Below are 9,904 nucleotides of genomic sequence, written 5' to 3'. Positions count from 1 at the left end.
CTGGGAATCAAATTCAGATCATCAGGCTTAGTGGCAAGCACCTTTCCCCACTGAGGCATCTTGCTCGCCCTACATTAAAATTTGAAAGCAACCTCAGGCTAGAGATGCAGCTCAGTGGTAGAGTGTGCTTAGCATGGTCAGAGCCCTGAGCTGGTCCCCAGCACAGGGAAAGCAACAATGAAAAGACAAACGGAGGACACAAAGCACAGGTGCCACCTCCACAGGAGTCAGAGAAGCTATTCTGAGCCTCGGGAGTGTCCATGGCCTGAGAACGGGATTCAGCTATCACAAAGTCACGTTATCTAACATGGATGGTCACGTGAGGTTTTATAACAACAAAACAGCAAAAAGAGAATGGCAGCCCGGCGGTGGTGGCGCACGCCTTTAGTCCCAGCACTCGGGAGGCAGAGGCAGGTGGATCTCTGTGAGTTCAAGGTCAGCCTGGGCTACAGAGTGAGTTTCAGGAGAGGCACAAAGCTACACAGAGAAACCCTGGGGGGGGAAGCAAGGCAAAAGAGAATGCTACAAGTCAAGGCACCTTTTTTTGTTTGTTTGTTTTGGGTTTTGTTTTGTTTTGTTTGTTTTTTTTCTAAGACAGGGTCTCACTAGGGAGCTCTTGCTGTCCTAGAATTCATGTAGACCAGGCTGGCCTTGAACTCACAGAAATCTGCCTGCCTCGGCCTCCCAAATGCTGGGATTAAAGGTGTGCACCACCATATCCAGCTAATCAAGGCATTTTCTAAACACAGTATTGGATGCGTCAGGTAGGTGAGTTATAGCCAAGCAAGGAAAACGTTGCTATGAATTTTACAGACATTATCTATGACATTCTTAGGTTTGGGTTATCAGAAGCCAAGAGTCTGTTAACACGTCCCTAAACATTTCACATGACAGTCACAAGGATGTTAGGTCAGACATAGGAACAGCTCTTCTGGGCTTTGGGAATCAAGTTCTGGATGGGCAACATTCTAACTCTCATCAGTCACTCATCCTTGCAGACTCTGCTTTTTTTTTTTTGTTTTGTTTTGGGTTTTTTTTTTTTGGTTTTTAGAGACAGCGTTTCTCTGTGTAGTTTTGGTGTCTGTCCTAGATCTCACTCTGTAGACCAGGCTGGCCTCAAACTCACAGAGATCCACCTGGCTCTGCCTCCCAAGTGCTGGGATTAAAGGCGTGCGCCACCACTGCCCGGCCCTTGCAGACTCTTTTACTCAGGTCTGGCTTTTTTTCTGACAACTTCACTTCATAAAATCAGTTCCTAAAATTTGCAAGCAAAATGTCCCTGTGGGCTGAGCTGGCAGCACACATCCTGAGGAACTCTCCCAAGAGACTTTCCCACAGTTGTCTCATACCCCTGGTGAGGTTTGCTCTAAGAACAGTGCAGTAAATTAAGCTGTCTTCAATAACATGAGTTAAAGAAAAAAGCAGATAAGGACTTAGGATGCTGTCCTCAAGAAAGGAGATTTAGGGCAGAGGGGAAGCCATTGAGACCCTCAAAAAACTATAATCTAAGTGCCTGTGTATGGGCAGGGTATCTGAGACCTTCACGGCCAACAGAGTATAGAGTCAAGCCATGGGAGGCAAGAAGCCAGTTTGGCTCAACAGGACTCAGTAGCCAGTGTTGATTCAAACTTCCGGAGTCTGACCCTGAGTTGTTTGTTTTAGGCATATTTAAGCATGGCACAATTTGGTGAAAACTACTCTGGTGATAATTAACTCAACCCTGTGTGCACAACCAAGCATACATAAATAAATCTCCCTGGGGAACAAATTAAGCTAAATACAGATCAGATGTGACTATGTCAAAACTCTTTATAAAGTCCATAAAGATAGGTTCTATAGATTGACTGAAAAAAATCAATCTTATGATAAGGGTCTGGGGAAGATCCAGTGCCAGAAAAGTCTTTAGCCATTAGCCACGCAGATAGCACAAAGGTCACCAGGCTAGAAGCTGCTCCAGCCTTCTGGGTAGATAATATGTTTTGCATACCTCCCCATGAAAGAACAACCCTGTGTGCTCAATATTCCAGGTTCCTCTAGTGCCTGTCTGTGAGCACAAAGACTTCTGTACGTCCATGCAATCCCCCACGCCCATTTTTTTTTTTTTTTTCTGATACAGGGTTTCTCTGTGTAGTTTTGGTGCCTGTCCTGGAGCTCACTCTGTAGACCAGGCTGGCCTCGAACTCACAGAGATCCGCCTGGCTCTGCCTCCTGAGTGCTGGAATTAAAGGCATGTGCCACCAGTGCCTGGCCCCCCACCCCCAATTTAAGTAAAACCCCAGACCCATAATTTTAGTAGGAAATCAGTCTGAACTTATTGCTTCTTAAGATTAAAAAAATATATATTGAGCAGGCATGGTGGCCTGTGCTGTAAGCAGGCCAACTGCCCCAAGTCTGAGGCCAGCCTGGGCTACATGGTGAATAGTAATCAAACCAGAGCTACACGGCAAGATGCTGACTCAAAACCAACAAGTAACGATAAGATGAAATAATTCTTTGTGTGTGTATGTGGTGCCCATGAGTTACTTATGCGTGTTCGAATGTGTTCTTTGGCCTATGGCAAGGCAGCTTAGAGGCAGGCGGGAAATCCAAAGAGAGAGAAAGGAAGGAGAAAGGTGGAGTCGAAGGAGATGCTAGCTGCTGCCGAAGGAGAAGCAACATGCCAGCAAACCAGTAAAGCCACAGAACACGTGGTAGCAAACCATAGATTAATAGAAATGGATTAATCTGCCAGGTGGTGGTGGCAGCGGCAGTGGCAGTGCACACCTTTAATCCCAGCACTCGGGAGGCAGAGCCAGGCGGATCTCTGTGAGTTCGAGGCCAGCCTGGTCTACAGAGGAGATCCAGAAAAGGCGCAAAGCTACACAGAGAAACCCTGTCTCAAAAAACCAAAAAAAATAAAAATAAAAAAATAAAAAGATGGGAATATAGCTCTGTGGGAGAGGACTGCCTGGCATATGCAAGGCCCTGTGTTCAACTCCTTGATGCTGGGATTACAAACAGGCTGCCCCACCGACTCTGAATTTACATAGGTGCTGGGAATTTGAGCTCAGTCCCCACACTCGTGTGGCCTCCATCTTACACACTGACTCATCTCCTGCAAAGACTCAGCATCCCTGTCACTCAGCAAAGGCTGAAGGAGAGGTTGTTAGCAGGAGAACTGAGAGGAAGAAACCTGCTCCAGAGCTGGCAGCTGCCCACTTAAACCAGAGTTTGGAGATAGGACAGGCCTCCGACGGATAGAAGGGGACAGTTTGAGGGGACAGGGACGACGACTTGGTGGATAGGAGCATTTGCTGTGTGAGCGTGAGGGTCTGACACTGGTGTAAAAGCTGAGCATGGCCTTGCATTCCTGTAACGCCAGCATTTGAGGGGCAGAGACAGGCAGACCCCAGGAGCTCACTGGCTGGACAGCCTAGGTAAAACTGTGAGCTTTGGGTTTGGTGAGAAACCCTGTCTCCAGTGCTCAGAGTTGTGCCCCACGGCTGCCGCCACTGCCACCACCACCACTACACACATAGACACACACATAGACCCTACAATTAATTTTAACTTAAAACAAGGTACAGTTTTAAGATAGAAAGACTTAAGAAAGCAACAGAGACAGGGCCACACTGGACATGTGGGGCACAGCAGGGACTGATGTAGATGACTTAAGGGACTCATGAGACCTGAAGAAAGAATGCCAGGGAATGAGACCTCATGTGCCTACCCTGCCACCTGTCAGACATCTGTGCCTGGACTCAGAGGCAGCTGCTAAGTAGCAACTGTCTGAGGGGTGAGTGAGGTCAGCTGTGGCACTGGCATCATGAGGAAAGAGGGCAGCAGGGCAGGGCAGGGCACCTCAGCAGGCTCCCTAAATGACCTGGTTCCAGCTCCCCTGTCCTCTGAGTTTGACTAATGGTTATAGATGCCCTGCGTGTTTGGAATTTGCCCTAACCACTTCTAGCTGGTGCTTTATCAGACTCCATTTGCGGTGGCTAATTGCTGCCTGCTGGTTCAGAGGTTACCCCGGGGAGATAGATACCTGGGTCCACAGCAACCCTGGCACCAAGCAGGTGTGGCAGGCAAGGTGGTTATGAAAACATTTGCGAAGAATGTGTGTTAGCCAGGGCTGAGAGGTCCCGAGGGCGGTCGAAGCCTTGTTTGTTTCCCTGATGGCTCAGCACAGCGCACTACCAGACAGCTATTGAAGGAATGGCTTGTTAAATCACCCGTTTTCAGTCCTCTTTCATGCTATCAAGAGACACAGTAAACATGAAGTGGGTGAGGCTGCTGCCCGAATAACCTGGCGTATTGTTTGACAGTGAACTTGGTTTTCCATTTTGTTTCTCGAGTAGAAGGAATAGACTAAAAGAATGCTAAGAAGTATGCCACAGTAAATAAGCTAAACCCGGAACAGAGACATTTCTGACCAAGCATGACACCCTGTGCATAATTGCATGTGTTGTGCTTTTAGACAAATGTCAGTGTGGTCGCTCTGTTTACACGGGCATGGCCACACATGCGTAAGTAAGTAAACGTCACCAGGTCATAGGAATGCAGGGCCACTGTCATCTGAACGATCTTTCATTGACCAAAGTGGACCTGGTGCGTGACACTGTGTGCTAAGTGTCCTGTGAACTACGCCGTTTACCTGGATTCTTGGTTTTTGCCTCCCCTTTCTCCTCTTCTCTCCTTCCCTCTGCGCCCCTCTGCCCCCAGCTCAGGAAACCAAAGATCGGGACATTAACCCTCTGCTTTTTCATGCTCTTTGAACTGTGTATAAACACCCTGACAGGCTTTGACGGAATACAACAAAAAGTAGCTGGCTCAGGTGTCAGAAGGCACGGCACAGTTCTGGTTTTCAACTCCATCTAACTCTTTTCTTTTGTCCAGTGCTGGGGGTTGAAATCAGAGCTAATCACATTCTAGGCACGATCTCTACCACAGACTTACAGCCTCTGTCTTTTTTAAATGCTTTGTTGCTAATTTGAAACAGGGTCTCCCTGAGTTTCACAGGCTAGCCCTGACTCACTCTGTAGCCCTAGAAGATCTTGAACTTTTGATTCTCACAAGTAGCTGAGGTTACAGGCCTGTGTCGTCAGGTCAGGCACAAAATTCTATTTTAAAACATTAGTTGCAGGCTAGAGGGATGGCTCTATGGTTAAGAAGGCCAACTGCTCTTCCAGGACCAGAGTTCCTGAATTGGGTGGCTCACAACTACCTATAACTTCAGCTCCAGGTGAGCCAACACCTCTTCTGGACTCCAAAGGCAACCATCCACCCGCCCCCCACACACACACAAACAGACACCCACACACTTAAAGACTTTTAATCTTTAAACCATTTTTAGTTGAGAGGCAGGGGATGGAGCTTAGTAGGTGGAGTGCTTGCTCAGCACACACAAACTGAACATGTCACGTGCTCAAGGTCATCCTAAGTTACATAACAGTCTCAGAGCTATGGTGGGATACATGAGACCCTGTCTCCAAAAATGAATAAACCAACTGTTAGCTAAATGACAGACTAAGTCTTAAATTAGTCTCAAACATTCCATCCAGGCTTGACCTAAGAAGGAGTCAGTTGCCATTTAGGTAATTTAAAGGGTAAGCTCATTGAAGTTGGGTGTGCTGGCTCCCACATACAGCTCCATGTAGAGACAGGGGGATAAGGAGTTCAAGGTCAGCCTCAGCCATACAGTGAGGTCAAGGCCATCCGGGGTACATGAGACACTCATTCAAAAGAAACTACAACAACAACAAAAATAATTTGATTGCAATTTTTATCTCAAGTAACAGCAAGCATGACTATGGCTGAGGGTGGAGTGGAGGTGGGCAGTTCTAATTCTAGTACACAACGAAGCAGAAGGGAGGAGACAGTTCACCAGAGAAAATGTAGATGTAGACTCTAGAAAGAGGTGGATGCTGGGAAGTAGATAAGGATCTGGAGAAACCAAAAATCACAGAAGAAAGGAAAAAAAAAAAAACAGATTCTCCTCCCCTGTACAACCACGTACCCCCACACACCCAGCACTGGAGAACCAGGTGGACAGGTGATCGAGTTTATACCACACATGTACCCACACACAACACTAGAGAATCAGGTGGAGGAGGGGTGAGTGTGTACCACACATGTACCCACACACAGCACTGGAGAATCAGGTGGGCATGGGAGTGAGTGTGTACCATGTACCCACACAGAGCACTGGAGAATCAGGTGGGCACAGGAGCAAGTGTGTGTGTGTGTGGGGGGGGGATTAGAGCTATTTAGTTCCAATTAATTCCAGGAAATTAAAAGAGGGTGGGGATGTCCAGAGGGGGTTAGAATAACATTCATACCTCTAAAACCAGAGAGATGAGAAAGAGGAGACCATGAAAGATGCCAGTCTCTAAGGAAGCTTCTCCTGGGTTTCACTGAAGTCACAAGCCTCAGACAAGAGAGTCCTCTGCAGAGGAAGCAGGAAATGGGTCTAGGGTCCTGCCTGGAAGCTGGTATTAATGGATTTCATAACAGCTCACCCCAAACTCTCCTAGATGTATTTCCATTTCAGAGACACCAGACTCTGACAGATTGTACAGTCCTCAGCTCCTACACAGGAACTAGAGGCCATGAGCTCCTTAGGGAGACCTTACAGCTCCCTGATACGGTATTGCTCCACTGTGACTGACAAGAGGTCCCCAGCCTTTGGGGAAAATAGTCAAGCCTGCAGAGTGTTCTGGAGGGCTGAAGATCCAGGCTTGGTCTCTTGTACAATATTAAAAGGACCAGCCTTAATATTACACTTCCCAGGGGCTCAGGAGAGAGAGCTACAAACGGCGAGATTTGGGAAATGAATCTCAGCACACCAAGCTCTTAGTCCATTTGCTTTATTCCTCTGAGATAAACTCCTATCTACACAGCTTCAGTTCTGTTCTCATGCCTAGCTTCTTTCTTGCCTGATTTCTCTCTATCTTTATCTACGGTTCCCTCTAAGTTCTATCTTAATTCTCTCGTCTTAATTCTGCCTCATCTAGTTCCTTCTCATCTCGTTCTTACCCAGCTAGTACTTCCCCATCTGGCTCTTCCTCATCTTCCATCTCATCCACACGTTCTCTCTGGTCAAAATCCTCCTTTTCCCTCTCAGTTCTCCATCCTCAAGCTCTTCACTCCTCTCTTCCTCTCTGTCTCCTCATACCTATAAGTTCCATCTTCTCTCTCTGAAAATAAAACTACCTTTTTATCCCTTTGAACCTTATCTCTCCAAACTATCTGCCATTTTTCTGCAGGGTGGGAGAAAGTGTGCACGGTTTCTAGGCAACCTGTGTACAGCTAGATGCCTCTGGTGATAGTTAAAGGGAAATCTGGAACTAGAGATAAGACTTTGGAAAGGAGAAGGTTAAGCTTAATTGGCACATCCGACAGACCTTCTCAAACAGGTAGTCTGGACACTAGGGTCTGTTCTTAGAGAGTACAGAGGTATCTCTGATAAGGCACTTTTCTCCGTCTGGGGATGAACCTGGCCAGGTGCTGCCAATGCGATAATTACAGGGAGGCTTGAACTGGGGTTCTGGCTGTGCATAGCTGTCAGTGCAGAAAGTCATCTAAATATTCCTACAAGTGGTTAGATGAGGAGTTAGAGGTCTATAAAGTTAGTAAGGCTGTAAGAAAAGGAAGGTCTGTGCTAAATTGTGCGAAGCTATTACTTAAGGTCCACCTGACCTAGGCGGTGTCTCCGTGTGGAATTTACCTTAATTTCAGTAGACTTACTATGTGGTGGTTTGGACTGTTATTCCTGTTAGTCCTTGAATGTGGCTAAGGGAGATATCTGATTCCAGTGCTAAAATCAGAAAAAAACAGATGGGCCTGAGGGAAGGAATTTTTTCCTGAGGCTGTTCTCCAAATACCTTGAATGTATATGTCCAAATAGTGATCAGTCCACACTGTTAGCAATTCTTAGGAAAAAATCATTTGGGAAAGCTATGAAGGCACACATGATTTTCATAACAGAAGACAGCTGATATATAACAAGCCAAATAACACCAAATGCTTCCTAGAATTTGGCTTCCTCTGAAGGAATTCCTTGATCCCTTCAGGTAGTGGCTTTACCATAACCAACTGAGTTCTTATAATATATTCCTGTGGCCCGTAGCATTGGTCCTTAATGACAGTATACCCCTTATGTCCCCTCAGGGCTCTGATGAACTGCTCAGGCGGATATCACTGAACAAGAGGCCATCTCAGGCCACCAGGTTTCGAGTCCTGCCAACTATAGACTAAGTTCAGGGGATAACTCAAAATCATGTCCACTGCCTGAGCCTTGCCATGAGACTCTTCATAGTGGCTTCTAAAGAATGACAAAACTGCCGGGCAGTGGTGGCACATGCCTTTAATCCCAGCACTCGGGAGGCAGAGCCAGGCGGATCTCTGTGAGTTCGAGGCCAGCCTGGGCTACCAAGTGAGTTCCAGGAAAGGCGCAAAGCTACACAGAGAAACCCTGTCTCGAAAAACAAAAAAAAAAAAAAAAAAAAAAAAAAAGAATGACAAAACTGAGCCAGCAAAATGGCTCCATGGGTAAAGGCATCCATCACCAAGCCAGACAACCTGAGTTTAATCCCTAGGACCCACATTGTGGAAGGAGAGAACCAAATAAGGAAGCAGCCTATCATAGCATGTGTGGGCTCTAACACACACACACACACACACACACACACACACACACACACACACGCACACAGACAGACACACGCACACATACACCCATATATTTAGTATATATCATTAATATATATTAATTTAAAGAAAATAAAAGAAACACAACAATGGGCCAGGCAGGTGACTTAGCAGGTTCTTAGTGTACAATCCTGATGACCTAAACACCATCCCTGGGGGCTATGTTTAAGAAAGAAAGAAAGAGGGGTTGGGGATTTAGCTCAGTGGTAGAGCGCTTGCCTAGCAAGTGCAAGGCCCTGGGTTCGGTCCTCAGCTCCGACCAAAAAGAAAACAAAAACAAAAAAAAAAACAAAAACAAAAAAAGAAAGAGAGAAAGAGAAAGAAAAGCTAGACGCAATGGTGCACGTCTGAAATCCCACTGTCCTAGTCAAGATGGGAAGCAGAGACAAAAGAATCTACCAGAAGCTCATGGTTCAGACAATCTGAATTCGCAGCAGTAGCAAGCAACAAGAAATACCCAGAGACACCCTGCTGCTGGTCACCTTTAATCCCAGTATTCGGGAGGCAGAGGCAGGCAGAGGATCTCCATGAGTTTGAGGCCAGCCTGGTCTGCAGAGCGACCTTGTCTCAAAAACAAAACAAAACAACAACAAAAAGAAAGGAAGAAAGAAAAAAAGAAACACCATGCACAACAAGGTGGGAGGAGAGAAGTGGCTCCTGAAAGTTGCTCTCTGATCTCCACACAAGCATCACGGAACACACATACAAATAAATAAATAAGTAAATATTGACCTACAGTTGGTAGTAAATGCATGTAACCCCAACACTCGCTAAGGTAGGAGGACCAGGCCTTCAAGCCAGCCTAGACTACAAACTGAAATCCTGGGGGCTCTGGGGTGGATGTGCAGTGAATCACAAAACTCTACAAACAAGAAAACTACAGTTAGGAATCAAATCCCTAATTAATTTGAAAAATAACCCCTTATAGCAAACCCAACATCTTTGCTGTTGGCACCATCACAGTGAGCTCGGGAGTGGCAGCTTCTGGCTCCAAGTCTCGAAGCTGGTCCAGAGGGCCCTGCCTCACTACCGCCTGGGCATCAGGCTGCAGGAACTGCTGTGCACCTATGGTACAGATGCAGAAGGTCCTCCGCGCTAGCCGCCACCTTCTAGAAAACCAAACTGTAGCAATGACTATTATTGAATAATAATTAGAGAAAAAGAGCCATAATGTTGAGAGGTGTTGGGGGCACAGAGGTCCTTCTGCTCACAGAGA

The sequence above is a fragment of the Peromyscus californicus genome, unplaced genomic scaffold (assembly GCF_007827085.1).
Source record: "Peromyscus californicus insignis strain IS unplaced genomic scaffold, ASM782708v3 Scaffold_4__1_contigs__length_199733344, whole genome shotgun sequence".
In the NCBI taxonomy this organism is placed as follows: domain Eukaryota; kingdom Metazoa; phylum Chordata; class Mammalia; order Rodentia; family Cricetidae; genus Peromyscus; species Peromyscus californicus.
This window is presented reverse-complemented; position numbering follows the sequence as displayed.